The sequence below is a fragment of the Etheostoma cragini genome, chromosome 15 (genome assembly GCF_013103735.1).
Source record: "Etheostoma cragini isolate CJK2018 chromosome 15, CSU_Ecrag_1.0, whole genome shotgun sequence".
Classification (NCBI taxonomy): Eukaryota; Metazoa; Chordata; class Actinopteri; order Perciformes; family Percidae; genus Etheostoma; species Etheostoma cragini.
Window position 1 is genome coordinate 18,857,667 of NC_048421.1, and position 16,390 is coordinate 18,874,056.

The window sequence follows — 16,390 nt, forward strand, 5'->3', positions numbered from 1 at the left end:
ATATATGCATTCAATTACCAGAAAAACAAGATGACATGACCTGTATTGGGATAGAATCTGGCCATATTTTGGCCAGATTGCAGTGAGGTCCAACACTGAAAACATCTGGCTTAGAGTCGACAGTTCCAAGGCTGTTGGACGGGCTTGATGTCAGGACTCCATTTCAATTTGGAGCTGGCTTTGTGCACAGGGGCATTATGTTAAAACAGAAAAAGGACAAATTGTCAACAACATATATTTACAGTGTGCTGTTGCATTTATACAGTGTTTTGCCTCTTCTGTAACAAACCTAGCCCAAACTATTAACAACAGCCCAGTCCAACAGTATCTAAAAGGATGTGGACAAGCGCGTATCAAGTATCAAAGTCTAGTAGTCTTAAGAACTATTGGACACAGTTGGGACTTGGGGTTCTATAACTACACTAGTCTATAAGCAGGTTGTGATGTCTTGTTGGAGCTCTCAGCCACAGGGCCTCTGAAGTACACTTACGCGTCTTTAACTTTTCTAAGCCATTCATCAGCTGCCCAGAAACACAGACGCATCCCACCACTCTGTGGCAGTTGAGCTAATAGCTTTGGATTGCAAACATCTCTCCCCTCTGGTGTGCAGTTCTGTGTGTTACAGGATAACACTGCCATGTGTCTGCAATCAGGATGCGTGTTTGACAAAGACGGAGGTTTATCAATAGCAGATTGTAAGACATCGGTTCTGTGTACACTCGTTTGTGACTGTAGAGCCAGGCTAAGCTCAGCTGCAGGTGGTAGATAGTGTGTGAGGAAACAGACACGCTCTATAAAAATGAAGAAGAGCCTCATTTTCTGAATAGTTGGATCATTTTTGTTTACTTTTTTTTTTGGTGACATATGGCAGGAAACCGAAAGTGGACCAGAGGCCTGAGCACTGTTGTTAAGTTGTTTACAGTGACTGCATCATCCATCAGGCAACAGGTCTCGGCTTGGCATGAGTTCCCAGGGTGCACAGATGCTTAATGGCATGACAAGTTGTGTCCAGGCTCTCAGGGCCCCGACAGACACGCCACTGGCTGCTGGACGGAGACACCAGACGGCCTCCAGACACCCAGCGGACTCACCAGCTCAGACTGGTAAAAGAGGTGCAAAGTGCTGAACGATGCCACAGGACAGTAAACATCATGGATAAAAGAAATACATTTGGTTTTGAAGGATACTTACTTTCACAGATTGTTTACATTTGTTTTTTCTAGTGCAGTATGTTATAGCATCTGTCAAACGACTCTGATGGCACTTGTACGATTGCGTTGCAATATGATGGCTGGATGTACTTTCCTTAAGTTGATATGTTTTATGTGAGCGTGTGTGTTTGTGTGTGTGTGTGTGTTTGTGCGTGTTATATTTTTTATCATGTTTTTATTTTCAATCTGTTTTACCTGGCCTTGACATAAATCAGGACAACCAAGTTTAAGTAGTTTCAGTGTCCCTGGGGCAGATTTCTTTATCACAATGTCTTTTTATATAAACATTGATACAATTTTCAAATCCTAAACATATGTGGGGATTGATTAAATTTATTTGAAGTATTGCTACTTTTGTTGTTTTGTTGGGAAATACTGAACTTTCTAATTCTACAACATTTACTTTGCAGACAAGGTTTTAATGTTAAATGTAGATAAACATTGATGCTTTTAAATAAAAAAATACTTTTTCACAAACTCACTAAAATCACAGCTTGAAGACATTTAAGCAATTTAACAGTTCACCCCGAAACTCACCGCTGAAAGTCTAATGATAACAACAATATTTCCACCTTTGCTACTTAGCCAGGAAAGTCATTTCACTAATGACCACAATAAAGCACTGACCGGACATCATGACATAGAATAGGTTGTTTAAAAAACCCAAAACTGGTGTTGTGAAAGGTCACTTTTACTAAGTTGTAGGACATGAAGCGTCTCGGTAACGTATATATAACCATTGTTTCAACATGATTTCAATCAACATATTTCAGTATAGTTTAGGTAGGACGTGTTTCACACTGAAACACTCACAGTAACTCAACCGTCTATGTAACCTAAAAAACCCTTGAAATTTAGAACAGTTTTATAGACTCCTTGTGACCTGAAAAGAGCCAAATCAATACTCACTTAATACTGCTATTATTAAACACCCCCGTCACAGACTCTAGGCCAAGTTGTGAATGTTGTTCATTCTTGAAAAAGGGCAAATGAATCCAGACATTTAATAACGATTCATCAACAAACAAGATGATGAGAACTCATATTTGTTGGGATTTATACTGTGATGTTAGAAGCAGCAGTGTTGTAGTGAAGCAGACAGAGAGCACTGAGAGCCTCGCTGTGCAACAGAGGAACACAGGTTTCAGGGTGTAAGCCGAGATGCCACTGGTCAATACTTGGAGACGACGGGGATAAATCCGGCCTCCCTCTTGGGATCTACAACAGCCAAGTTTGGCCTTTTACTTTGCTGTTTTACCCCGCCTCAGTCAAAAATATAGCTGAAAATAGCACCAATCTACCCCAGATCAAAAAGAGGAGTGCATGGAGTTTGAGCCACGGAGACGGCCGAGATGACGTTTGGTTTGCCGTCTGTGAGGATGGTGTGCTTCTCTGCCATATTGTCCGGTGAAGCGGGAAGGCCAGGCCACAAAGAGAGAGCATATGCCTGCCTTTTCCTCTGTCGCCACCCCTGACATGTGTTACTTCCTCCCTCAGACCACCTGCTCGGCCAAGCCTTAGAGTTTACTATGAATGCCAGCCTACAGCAACAGCATGCACAATTTGTCAGTCTGCTCGAAAATAATTAGCAATAGTTCTTCTTAATTCTCAGTATCTTCTTACACATCACAATCTAATATGTCTAATGGTGGGACTGAGTCAACATTCATTTATTCCAGTTCATTTAAAATACTTTTTTCCCTTATTTCTTCTTTGGATGACTAATACTTTATCTTGATGTCCCACCATTGTCATTCTGGTTTGTTCAAACATATGCTGAGCGTAACATCCAATATTTAGTTCTCCTCAGCTGATGATCTTAAAGGATTAGTTTGGATATTTTGCAGTGGGGTTGTATGCGGTACTCATCCATAGTCAGTGTCTTGCCTATAGCACATGGCACTCCCCCATGGCACTCCCCCAGTTTGGAGAAGCAGACTGGAGTATTGGCCTGGAACCTAAGCAATGTACTGCTGTGGATTGGGGGGCAGCATTTAAATGTGTTTTAGACAGCTAAAAAGTTTAAATCAGTTTAAGTCTACCCTATATTCAGGATATGTTCCTTACCTTGCTGTCAGACTGACGGAGAACTGAAGCCACAATATATGCTCTCTTCTAAACCACCAGACTCCTTTGATAAAAACAGTCATTTCACCTTGCAGAACACGAGAGTTGCTGGTCTACCGCTGCCTTGATCGACTAACCGGCTCCTAATGTAGGCAATACACTGAATGTGGATAAATACCTCATACAACCCAACTTCAAAATATCCAAACAATCCCTTAAACTGCAACTTATAAATGCCTGCAGTAGCTTTAATTTCTGGCACATGGAACCAGTCAGGATACGTGTGACAGCCATCATGCAAATGTGCAAAACGAGCTAAACACAGGTGTATAAACACACTTTAGGTCTAGGTGGAATGCACATGGAAAAAGTCATATTACGAGGTAAAATCTGATCCTTAGAGTGGGTGTAGGTCTAACAGAAGTTATACAGGCTTGCTTTAACAGACCAAAGTAAAGCTCTTAAAATTGCTTATGTGCTTATTGAGTCAAGTCACAGCGGAAGCGAGCATGCAAGTGTAACCCCACACATCTGATCATTTTCTATAAACAACTTTAAAATTGAATTGCTATGATCACATAAGAACTCTACGCATTGCAGCCTTGCAATTTGGATTTGAGGAACTCTAAATTTACATAAAGTGGCGAATCTCTGCTTGTTATGGCTAGGTTGATCAAAGGTCTGCAAAATCTTGACGCTTTACACCAGTAACTTCCACCAGCTTAAATAAAATTCCTGAATTAATAGAGAAACACATTCTACATAATGGGTGTTTTATAGCATTATGGTGCGATTTGTGAAAGTCATGGAAGGAGCAGAACTAACCATTGATCAGTATGTTGCAGTAACACGTGCCCGTCCTTGGCTAACACCAAGCGGTGCCTCAGTCAGAAGCTCTTCCCGTTATCTTCGATAAGGAGCCCAAACCGGAAAACCAGCCGACATGTGATTATCTCTTGCTTTACAGTCCCATCTGTTTGGCTAATCGATCACCTACCGATCGAGGGAAGCCAACTCTATAAGCTGTTGATCACAAGCCGAGGGTTCATGGACATTTATTATAGTACAGCGATCGATTGGGGTCATGCAGCCCAGCCTCCACCATCGGCCGCAGGGAAACAAATGTGGCCTTGCCGACACATCTGTCAGTGCAGCCCTGACGGCATCATAAAATCCCACTGATGTCCTCCTGCCGGGGAGAAAGGATTCATTTCTCCAAGTATTCATCCGTACAGGGAAAAAATTTGATTAATGGCTTCTTGTGCTCTCCTACAGTTTGCAATTGTCTTTGGGGGATTGTTTGCAGCTTGGCAATGTCATTTACTGTATGCAAATGTGACCTGCAAGTGCATAAATGGGTGCTCACAAAATGATGTGCTTATCGAAAGTCACGGGTGAGGAGTAAAAGCAGAGCACAGGCTGAAATACTAAAATGTTAAGGATTAGGCAAAGTGCAATAGGAAGCACAGATAAGAATGTTACTGAACATTAATTTCTCGTGCAAATCAGCAGGTGTATTTCTCTGCTCTGAACTCAAGGGGGGGCTCACGCCCTGACCCTAACAGGAAAGTACAGCCAAATTAGCTTCAGGCAGCATGCTGATGGTGAGTTCCAGAGAAGAAGGAGAGAGACAAGAGTCACCTGCAGAAACCTTGTTTAAGTCAATTTTGTCTCACTGCTATTTCATGTCCCGAAATGCTGCGTGACCTTTCAAAAATCTTACTTTACACATCCTGCAGAGAGTACCACAAAGCGCCTGTGCTGAGAGGGGGACAGGTGAAAGAAGCAGCGAGAGAACATGTGTTGGATGAAGACAAAGGTCAACCAAGGTGGGAGCTGAGGTTGCATTTTAGCACAGTGGGAGTGGGAAGAAAACCCTCTGCAGTGATCATGTACCATTCCCCGCATGTCCGAGGTTTCCTGAAGATTTCCAGTCACATTGGTACTTAGTGGTGGGAATTCTTTTTTCTTTAATTCTTTTCCCCAGAATCGACATTTGTTATTTATTTTTACTAACCTAAACACTCACCTAAACATTTCTGTTTATGCGATACAGACAATGACGACTACATTGAGCAGAAAATGCAGAAAATACGTGTTATGTACTTCTTAACAAATGAATAAATAAAAATGAAATATATGAAACTAAATGTCAGACTGACTGACCAACATGTGATGTGCATTGTTTTTAGATATGTCTCATGATGAATTGTCTTTAGGAGTATTGTTTGCTTTGGTTTAAGAAAGAAAAGAAAATCGCAATATTCAATACTATTGATTGGCAATACTTTTAGGATTGCAATAATTATAAATTGCCATACAAATTGCATTGACACCCATGTATCGCGGAGAAATCAAATCGGGAGAAAAGCATTTCGGCCCGGCCATAGTTTTAACTGAAACTTTGTCATAACGATGCATATCATATCATCCTGTAAGGTCCGTGTTAAATTATAAAACCAAAAGTTAAGGGGACACAGCTGAAAGCAGGAAACAAGCAGCTACAGAGAGAAAACGCCATTAACAAGGTCTGCTCCACATCTAATTTATATAAAATCCTCCCCTCTTTAGATACTGTACATCCAGGTTAGAAGGTGTTACTGTGAGGCCGATGCAGTACAGCAAATGGTCTTCATAGACCATGCCAGTTCTTCTATCCAGGCTGTCAAATGCAAAATGCTTCTACACATTACCTCTCAGATGGGTTGGTGTCTTGCATAAAAGGTCACAGTCCTGATTCATTACAATCCAGCTGTGCAGAATTCTCAAAGACATTTATTAAAGGCAGCACAAGCTTCAAGTCTGAGGGCTCACTTTGATTCATCGAATGTCAAGTCAGTGATGCCGATCAAGTCAGAAGTGGGTTTTACTAACATTGTAGACACAACATTTCTTCCTGGATCAATTTCTCCAACTAAAAGATCTTTTAATGGTGGCTGGGTTGCTTCACTGGGCAGAGCAGGCACACATGTGCCGAGAGGTTTATGCCTCAACGCAGAGGTCCAGGATTTGAATCTGACCTGTGATGATTTCCTGCATGTCTTCCCCTCTCTCTCACCTTTCTCACCTAGTTGTGCTGTCAAAATGAATGGCGGAAAAGCCCAAAAATATTCTAAAAAGAAATCTTCTAATGAACAACAAACTGCAGCTGGAAATCAGCCAGTTTCAGGTATTTGGCTCAGGTATGCAGCTTATTAACTCTTAATTAGACCCGCTCCAGAAACAAGATGAGACAGATAGTTGTTTTTGTTTTTTCATAATTTTCTGCTAAAAGGCTTAGGTGTATATGAGACCCCAAATACAAACAGACAATTAAATCATAATATTGTACATTTAAACCAGACCTACCGTGGGTTTGTAAGGCTGAAATTGATATTTGGGGAAAAAATAATGTTAGCACTCTGGTAGACAAACTGTGTTCCTGTAACACTGTGTCTAAATGACCTGAAACATATCTTAAGCATTCCCACTCATGAGCTATTAACAGCAGGACACGACAGCCCTGCCCACATATTTATGTACATTCGGTCTTGGGCAGTTCTTCTTCAGTAGTTTAGTGGTTCCTCAAGCAGTTTTGGGCCTCTTAGTACCAATGAAATTAGGTCGTAATGCTACATCATAGAATATTGTTTTAGACAATAGCAAGCTTCTTGCTTCGTGCCAACAATTTGGGGAAATCCTTCCCTGTTTTAAAATGTCCCAAAAAAATTCTGTTTTCAACTTAACACTTTAAAGTTTCTTTAAGTATTTATCGGTATTTGTTTTTCGGACAACAATTCACATTGGCATAAATACGTCACTTTTTAAGCTTGTGCGCTCTGGTAATAACTACAGTTATTTTCTTACAAGCAATGTAGCATTTAATAGCCCATTTTTTAAACCGAGTCCATTGGAGTGCTCACACCACATAAAACCACATTGAATCAGTTCCAGCAAACTTCACAGAGCATAAAGAGGGCAGAACAGCATCACCAACCTGTTTTAACTGCGTATTCTCTGGACTAGCTCAGCTGAAAACACTGAATCCCTCTACGGTGTAGAGATAGGTGGGGTACTGACATCTTTACTTCACTTGTTCAACGGCCTTTGGACGTTTAGATAACACACTCGACTGTCCTGCTGTTACAGACGTGAACTAACCACAGAAAATGCATAGCCACAGAGTATGGTGCACAGCTGCAGAATGAATACAGACAAACACAATGGATATTTGCCATTTTTTTTTGTAGTAAAAATTTAAATCTGGGGGGAACACTGAGAATTGGTATTCCAAGTTTGGTGTGGAAGAACCTGACAGGCAAGTACATAGCCCAGACTTCAACCCCTTTCAATAGCTTCGGGATAAACTGTAACGCCAACTGCGAGCCAGACGTTATCACCCACCATCAGTGTTGGACTTTACTCATGCTCTTGTTGCTGAATGAGGGCAAACCCTTGCAGCCGGATTCCAAAGCCGTGTGGACATCTTGAAACCAAAAGATTGGAGAAAGAATTATGCCAAGGTTTTTTGGGATGTCCGTTAGGGTGTCCACATACTTATGGCCATCTAGTCTAAGCACTGAGCTGGAATAACTTGTCGCGGCTCTCTGGTGGACAAACCGGACATGTTAAGGCAACACTGTTATGAACAACCTCAAACTAATAATTGGTATGTCTGTACTGTAATTTCTTGCAACATATCGTCCGACGTGCGCCCTGATACTGTCGGTCAGTCAAGCTCTAGTCTCGCATTGACAGACTTTACTCCACAGCGCTGTGAAGTAAGGTCTGGCCCCACACATGAACTCCTGGATAGTATAGAAAAACGGTCTGGGTAGTTTGCAAGAGAGTATAGAGTATAAAAAATACTCTAAATGCATACAAAGATACATTAACGCATACTGTGTGTACACAGGCACTTACGGGTCATTCTTTGAGATACAAGTACAACGATAGGAAGGAAAAGGTGAGCAGGGACTCTGCCTGTCCCAGGGAACGTTTCAAGGACAAACCTGTTGATGTGAGCTGCGGCAAGACAGACAAGACACAGAGCGGAACAGGAGATGCCAAAAATACAAAAGAACCAGTTGACAAATGAATGGGTCCCGGGGAAGAGAGAGAAGATATGATGCATTATATTGTGATGGTGGAAAAAGAGGCTGTCGTAACAGCAGAGGGAGGGAAATAAACGGGAGGGGTGGAGGAAGAGAAACACAGAGGGAGGGAGGCAGAATGAGAGGATAAATCCTTACTACATAATGATTAGAGCTCACAAGCCCTTCCTGTGACACGGAGTGTAGGAGTCAGGATTACAGCCGGCCAGTGAAGCCAGAGTGACAGCTCTGCTGAGGGAGGAAGCACAGGTAGGAAAAGACAAACAGGACAACAAGTGCAGTTAACTCAAGATCCAAACAAACAAGGTGTGTTTCATGGGAAGGCACGGGCGGATCCAAGCTAAACAGGCATTTAAGAAAGAAATTTCCTAAACTCCAGTGGCTCGCATCTGTCCCCCTGCCCCGGCCATCTGTTGCCGGCCACCGTCAGCCTCTTCCCAGGCAGCTGGATCATTTCTTCGAGTCTTACTTTGATGGAGTGGCCACAAGAGCACCACTGGGGGGCGAAAAAGGCAGACTGGGAAATTGAGATAAGGGTCACCCTGCACAATCTGTGATAGATGGGACTCACAGTGTGGACAGGTACCTCAGCCAAATATGGAGTACATCTGTGTCTGTATGAAACGGACAGTGGCGGACAAGACTAAGGAGCTGAATGTTGAGGATTTGTTGTTGCGCTGATATAAAATATGGTTTAAGTTTCTGGCAGCTCGGGGAGCTTTTCTGGAATCTCATTATCCTGCCAAGAAAGGAATTATGTTTTCCCCAGAGGTGGGCAGCTGCTGTAGACCTTAAAAAGGCAACACCTTTAAAGACAAATATCCACATTGACAAGTTTCTCCTCAAAGCGTTCTGGGACATCTTACCTACATACATGAGCTAGCTGTCTTGACTTCAAATCCAACAGTTAGCCAAGAGCTCAAGTGCAACTGTGGACAGCACTGATTTGTTCATTTGTTAAGTTTGTCTTTTTCCTCCTCCTACTACTTCTCCTCTGGCACCTGCTCACTTTGCTCTCCCTCCATCACTCCGTCCATCCTCCTCCCGCTCCTCCTCTTCTACCCTCCCTCCCCTTTTTACCAGCGAGTGATAATGTGACCTTCTGCCAAAGTGCTGGAAACCATGCCATCGTCGCAGCGGGCTCCTCTGTTGCTGCCACTGAAATAGACTCAAACAAGTGCAGGGAGAGGAAGAGGAAGGGAGGAGGGAGATAGAGCAAAGGAGGGAGAGGAAGAGAAGAAGAGTGCCAAAAAGGGGAGAGAAAGAAGGAAGGTTATAGGCGAAGAGTGAGGGGAGAAAACAGAAAAAGAAAAAGGGAAGCAGGACAGCTGAAGCCGCAGACACGGGATGAGTGGTGACGAGCCAGGGCTGGATGTGGATTGCCATCGCAGGTAACGGATCACCTTCATCTACCACTTAGTGCTGCACTTAGATGTGTCATCCCTTCACTGATCACAACATGTATCTGTTTGCTTATGGTTAATGGTGGAATCTGCCCTTAAAATGTTCTTTTTCTCACTTTAAAAACTGAGTGTGGCCAAGCATGGAGATTCTTTCTGCTTCTTTTTGTTGCTTTTAGAGATGTGTTGTAGTTTTTAAGTAGCATTGCATTTCCCCCTCCTCCTCCTCAATTCTACCTGTCAATAGAGGAATTTTCCGAGCGCAGAGGATCTGATCAAAAGCAGGACTAGACAGGATCCTTGTCGGGGGGGAATCAGGCAGCATGCTGTGTTAGGCTTTTGTACCTGCTGTAGGTGTGTGTGGTGGCTGTAACTGTTGCTTTAACTCTGCGAGCTGCGGGGGGGGGGATTAGGCAGAGCGGATCGATGCGTCATTGTAAACAGTTAGAGCAGCTGAGAGGGGCTTTGATACCTGTCCGCCGGACATGGGATGCTGCTGCTGCTGCCTCTGCTGCTGCATGGTAAATTGAACTGCCACTGAAGAGGGACTTTTCAGGATGTGAGAGAATGAGAGATTCCTGTAATTATCGAAGAATCCGTTCTGGCACTTTGGCTCAATGAATACAGAACAGGTCTTTTTCATTCCTTTTTTTTTTTGAGGCATGGGAATGAGATTTGACTAGGCAACCTGACAGCTCAGTAGTGTTGTATCAGTAAGAGGTGTGCTGAAAGTGTCTGACGTCATTAAATGACATGTAGAACAGATGAACAAAAGGACAGATGAATGATGAATCACTGACAAACTGATGGAGTTGACAAATGAAAAGACAGGAAAACAGTATTAGCTAAATCATCAGCTACAAAGCGTAATAACCTGTAGAAGCAGCTGCTTATCAGCAACATGTCTCCTCAGGTGATTTCTGCACCGGGAGCTAAACACGGGGAGGGATTCATCCATTACAACTGATATTACATCGCCATAACTGTCCCTTTATCTCAAAGTACCAGTTGTATTATTCAGTCATGGCCAAAAGCCCGACCAACTGAAACTTTTTGGACAGAGACATGAGTAGAACTTTGGCAGTAATGAATAGTAAGAGGTCAGAGGAAGGTATAGGTTAGGTGTGCTGTTTGTGTTTGATGGGTTCAAATCAGAGGTGATGCAGTGATGCAGTGAGACCAGGGATCTACTGGGACGTCCTGTAGATCAGATACATCTCTTTCCCACCTCTTTGGCCAGCATCCAATATTTAATTTGTAACAACAAACATATCTTTTCACTTGACCTCTGTAGTGGTCTCTAGAAGTGCAGTCCATGGAGGAAAGGCATATTTCATCAATGCAGCACACAACCGTGGGACAGATGTGGGAGGGGACATTTAATGACACTGACGGTCTGACTTAAGATAAAGATAGAATCCTAGCTGAGAGGTTTTGATGTTCCTGCCTCATTTAAAAAGGGCCAGTTCACTCAAATTACAAAACAAAAAGTATTTCACTAGCCTTTGGAACAGTGGTTTCCGACAAGGCGTCGCAAGATAAATCTGAGGGGTCACAAGATGATTGACACGACCCAAAGAAAAGAAAGAAAAGATACGTTTGCTGCATATACGTATAATGCATTGTTTTGCTTTTGGTTGTGACGTACTGGATGTTTAAAAATGCGTGCTCTTGGGGGAATTGTTGGGTCTCTGTAAATTATAGAGACTGGTCTGGACCTTCTCTATCCGTATTGTGTCCTGAACTAGCCTAACTTCTGTTATTTGACACTATATATATATATATATATATATATATATATATATATATATATATATAAAATTGAATAGAACTGGATAGTTTTATCTCTTCTGGCCTCTGGAATCTATTCAAATTAAACATTTTAGGTGTCTAATCACAACTAATGCAATCTGTGACAAGCATTTGGAAACCACTGCTCCCCAACAGGTTCAAAGAAAGTTGCTGATCCTTCTCAAAAGTTGCATACAGTATGTCTAACAGCTGTGAAATGTTCACTTCTCAGATATTTGAAAGACATTTAAAGGCTAAAGGCGTGAAACAATTTGGCGATTCCTAAGTCAAAAAAGAAAACGTAGACAAAAATCTGAAAAACAAGGAAACAAAGAAATCTTTTTGCTAATTTCCTTTCTTGTTAATTAGCTCATCACTCAGATTGAATGTTACAGGATATGTTCTTCTCCCTCCATCGCAGGTACAATGAATGTGGATACTCACTCAGGGTAAACGAGAAAATAGATCTTCTTTTTTGTAATTTCGTGTTTATTTGTCTTTAAAGTGAGCCAGGCCGAGACTTTGTTCTCAGTAAAATTGTACAGATATTTATTTCAGTGGTCTGGTTGTAAAACAGGTAACCCACCAGCAGTTAGTTTAGTAAACATTAGGGATGCAACGCTACACTCAACTCACGATTCAATTCACAATTTTAAGTTCACAATAACAATTGCATAAGTTGCAGGCAAATGACTGAAAAATATTCCTTCATTTATATAAATTGTGCAAATCAACAGATGTTTCCTCTCATTAAAAGTGCAATGGAAATTGTATTTTACATTAAATTCAAAATATGTAAATTAGAAACAAATCCCACATCAAAATAACTAGATAAATAGAAAAGATGTCTTTAAATGCAAGAACATGTACATGTAGTGATGTCTTAAGTCAAACAAGAGAATTTGAAAGTAGATTACGCCCTAGGCTGATTACAAATTGCATTGTGGTTCTTTTTTTATCTCAAGCGTTTGTAATCTTTGCACAATGATTTGGATTTAACCGATTCACGAAGCATCGTAACATCACTAGTAAACCCTAATTGGTTATCATTTTTGGCAAAATCCTCCATCACACAGCTGAAGGATTAACTCTGTCCAGGGGGAATTTCTCCACTAGCTTCACTTGAGAATGAATGGGAGTGTGTGAACGCAGCAGCACCAGTTAGGCAGGTGAAAAATGGCTCTTCATTAAGTTATGCCAACCATATCCTAGTTTCAGTAATTGGATGTATATGAGTGCAGTAGGCACATAACGTGTGTGTGTGTGTGTGTGTGTGTGTGTGTGTGTGTGTGGGGGTGTGTGTGTGTGTGTGTGTGTGTGTCTCTGCATCATGTTGATGTTCATGTATGATGGGCTGAGAATTCCTGCATTGGTTTGTTCTGGCACATATTACACACACACACACACACACACACACACACGCACACACACACACGCACACACAGGACTGATAGCCAAAGGGCGATGCAGAATTTGCACTCACTTAGCCGTGTAGTTAAAAGTCATTATGTCACACAAACAATGACTGATTCTCTTAATTACTCTATTTGTGATGTTACTGTAGTGTAACACATTTAACATCTCCGATGATTTACACTTACTCGTCAGTGATATTTTAATATTTACACAAAGTTTACTGTTTGTTATGCTTCTGTGTGAATCATTTAAGACAGTTAAATTGTGGCGGAGTCTACATTTGTTGTTTTGTCCTTCCAGTGTCTATTTTTTTACTTTGTAAAGGAAGTGATGTAACTTATGCTTGTGGATGATTTGGAACAAACACAAGAGGACCTGGCTTGTGGTGCAGAAAACGTCTAACATTTAAAAGACTAGATTTTCTTACAACTGGAGAAACCACAGGCAAGAGGACTCAATAGCAAAACTCAGAGAAAGGAACTTGTTGAAAAAAAAAAACTTGACCTACCAAAAAAGGTTTGGTACACAGTCAAGAGGTCAAGGCAGATGAAAAAACACAAACTCTGAGAAAGGGGAACACAGGTGCACTTTTCTTTGATCATGATGGAAAAGCTATGAGATAAAGGAATGATGTGAAGTAAAATTCCTGTGGAAACCATTGATCCTTAGAGAATCCAACTCCACTCACAGTACACTGGGCTGCGTGATTATCTGAAGGCGGGTGATACTGATGTGGGTTAGCCGTGGTGAAACTACAATGCACCGAAGATGAACTAATAAAAGCATTTGAGATACTTCATACTTGCGACAGGAGAAGCTGACGGGGGGGGGGTCAGGGATCAGTGATTGGGCTATGGTAATTATGCCACCTGCAGAAAAAGGGAAAACTGGAACTTGAATCACTTTTTATGGGTGCTAGCCATTTAACAGGGTTAAGTACCTAAAGCAGGATCCTTTAAAATGACTTATCTTTAAGGGTTTCTTAGAAAAATGGCAACAAATGCTGTGTTGTCGCATGTGAGGCTGTAACATCTTTGCGTGTTGGCAGCCTGCAGGCAGACCAAAAATGACCTCTGGGTTTTCATCTCAGAGGTTAGCGCCTGCTTTGTCAGCTGGCCAGCTCTTCTGCTAACACTTAGAGCCGATCCGCTTAATCAATTGTTAAAAGACCAGACCTCACGCCATCTTCACTCTCTCTGCAAATTCATGGAGAGGAGAGGAGAGGAGAGGAGAGGAGAGGAGAGGGGGAGTGGTCTGACAGGACACAGGAAAGACAAAGGATTGGGGGGGAACTGGGCAAAGAGTGGGCATGCTTACATGGACATCTCTTTCAAATGGATATTGCACTGATTGACAGCCAGTCACAAGCATCAGGGCAGTAAAACATTTACTGCAGGGGAGGTACTGAAGTGGTGGCATATCAGAGCAATTTATCCAAGGTCACGAGAGAGGAGTAGTACACTTCATTCTGAATCAGGCAATGCTGCAACCCCACGTGATCCTTTTCCCGCCAATATATAGAGACCTGACAGGCCACTATCACATGTTCAAGCACAGATCCGTGTTGCGATACTGAAGGCGCACAAGTCCTCGGTGTGCTATCTGTATATGCAGGCTATCTGATGAGATCTTAAACCCGGGGCAGAAGAAGAAGTCTGGCAAGCTGTGTTGCTCTCCTTTCTCTAGTTTATGGCTGCGCTCACGGGTACAACAGAGACTCGGGGCCCATTTATATTCATGGCGCAGTGCCACTCGCACCTCGTCACACGTCCTGTCCCCGTTGAGATGGAAAACTGTTACGCTGTGGGTTGGGGGGGTGCGTGCGGCATCTCCACTTTTTCCCTGTCATTCTTCTTCCTCTTGTGGATTATGACACCAACCTGAGTGTTTGTGCATGTGTGGCACAGTCAGGTCCATATGCAATTTGTAATACAGGAAATTGATTAGCATAATTGCTTTCTATACAGCTGCATGTGGGGCGCTTAATTTTTCACAATTAGCCCTAAGCAGTGACACAGTAAGAGGAGCATCTCCATGAAGGATGACGACAACAATAACCTTAGAAATGAAACCTGCAAATGTGGAGGGGGGGCGGCTTACAGCATCCTAACAGAAAGAGCAGTTTGACTTTGCGTGATGAATCTTAAATCAGGTTGGATACTCTGCAAAATAGTCTAACAAAAAGTGGCTGAGTTGGCAGAGAAAGCTTGTGATTGGGACGTCCTTAAGGTTTATTCTGGCTTCCTTTGACCCGCGTATCCTTCCACTCTTACCTGTCCCTCTTGTCCATCTCCGTTGACACCTAACAAACACTGCCAACATGCTAAACAGACCTAGAAAGCAGCTCACTTTTGGTTTTAGGAGTGGCATTAACAGTCATCCTAAAAGATAGGGAATTGATTTTGCTTCCTGGAGACAGTTTATTTCTGCTAAATCAATACATTATCTCCAGAGAAACTATAAAAGCCAGAGTTGTTCAGACATGCTCTGACTGCTTGCAAGTGAGCACTGTTACATATTAAGCTGCAAAAACAGCTACAAAAGGTCAGTCAGCCAGCAACGCCAATTCAAAAGCATTCAATGGACGTTTTTTTCCCAGATTCTGTGTTTTATTTAATATTTGTGACATAAAAATTGTATCAAATGATGCTGTAATGTAACGCAAGTTACCCGAAAATATGTAGCTTTATAGAGCCTTTCAGCTTTTCTGTTTGTGGTTTTTGGTGTTTGGATCAGAAATTCAACATCTATCTTGTAAAATAAAATGGAACATCTAAAGGCGAGAAAACTTTACTCTGTGTTGTAGGTTATTAAAGATAAAATCGATGTCCTTTTTTGTAAGAATATTCTGTGATCTTTGATATACATTAAGTGATACCACTCTTTCAATGGTATTATTCACTTAGTAATTCCAAGTAAAGTAAAGGTCACATTAAAATAAAAAATACTTGCATGACTAACTACCAATAAAATTAAGCAATAGGGATGCAACAAATACAATACACTCAACTCACAGTACGATTTTAAAGCTATAATGCTATATCCGACGACCCAATGAAGGTTTGTAAGTCAAGACACCACTGTTTCATTTTTCATCTCAACCGCTTGTATTTTTACACATTGAAATCAATTCTAATAAGAAGTTTTGTTTGTGGGGGGGACTGGCCCTTTAATTATATTGTTGGGTTTATTTTTATACATGCCGGCTTTAAACACATAAGCAGGAGGAACAGAGGAAAAAAACATTGTCAGAGGACCACAAGGCCACACACACAAACACAGAGGGTAGATTAAAAACAAAGTGGTGTGCTCATATGTGGATTAGAGCATGTGTACATGTGTGTGTATGTCAGAGATCAGCCGTACGTGTGGGCAGTCAACGAGTCAACTGGGAGAGCAAGCTGATGACAGC

The 16,390-nt window shown here is 41.9% G+C and overlaps 1 protein-coding gene across 1 annotated transcript in view; it reads left to right on the plus strand.

Moving 5' to 3' along the window:
* Window positions 1-8,538: 8,538 nt before the first annotated feature.
* grin2ca (glutamate receptor, ionotropic, N-methyl D-aspartate 2Ca) overlaps window positions 8,539-16,390 on the plus strand; it is a 76,119-nt gene continuing 68,267 nt past the window's right edge. Inside the window, exon 1 of the mRNA XM_034895071.1 lies at window positions 8,539-9,762. The gene's annotated coding sequence lies outside the window, so the exon portion shown is untranslated. The remainder of the gene's footprint in view (window positions 9,763-16,390) is intronic.